This window comes from Sapajus apella, unplaced genomic scaffold (assembly GCF_009761245.1).
Source record: "Sapajus apella isolate SASKATOON/1434 unplaced genomic scaffold, GSC_monkey_1.0 scaffold36, whole genome shotgun sequence".
NCBI classification, from domain to species: Eukaryota; Metazoa; Chordata; class Mammalia; order Primates; family Cebidae; genus Sapajus; species Sapajus apella.
The window spans coordinates 32,891,608-32,892,189 of NW_022436976.1; the positions used below are offsets into that span (position 1 = coordinate 32,891,608).

The 582-nt window shown below is 41.2% G+C and overlaps 1 protein-coding gene across 2 annotated transcripts in view; it reads right to left on the reverse strand.

Moving 5' to 3' along the window:
• Positions 1 to 582, reverse strand: part of ZYG11A (zyg-11 family member A, cell cycle regulator) — a 41,621-nt gene that overhangs the window by 24,942 nt on the left and 16,097 nt on the right. The window lies entirely within an intron of this gene.

The window sequence follows — 582 nt, forward strand, 5'->3', positions numbered from 1 at the left end:
CGCGGGATGAGCCCCTCTTTGCACCCCGGCCGGGGAAAAGGAGCGAAACCCCGTCTCCAAAAAAAAAAAAAAAAAAAAAAAAAGACCTTTCCTTGTCATATTTCACTAAAAACAGCTACAATTTTCAAATAAACACATGTATAAAAGAAAAAAATAAATAACTGCGGTTTTCTTTCCCAAGCAACTTAATACTCGCAATTACCTTTACAATGACCCAACCCTCCCTAAACCAAAACTAAGTTTGGCTATATCAATATTGGCAACTTTGTTATTGACAAAATAAGTGGTAGATTTAGCCACCTTCAATTACTTTTATTTTATTCTGTGCTTGTTTTCTTTCAGAAAGCAACCATGATCCTATTATTCCCTTACTTAGACCACATTTTAAAAGTGTTTTGAAGGCCGGGCGCGGTGGCTCAAGCCTGTAATCCCAGCACTTTGGGAGGCCGAGGCGGGTGGATCACGAGGTCAAGAGATCGAGACCATCCTGGTCAACATGGTGAAACCGTGTCTCTACTAAAAATACAAAAAATTAGCTGGGCATGGTGGCATGTGCCTGTAATCCCAGCGACTCAGGAGGCT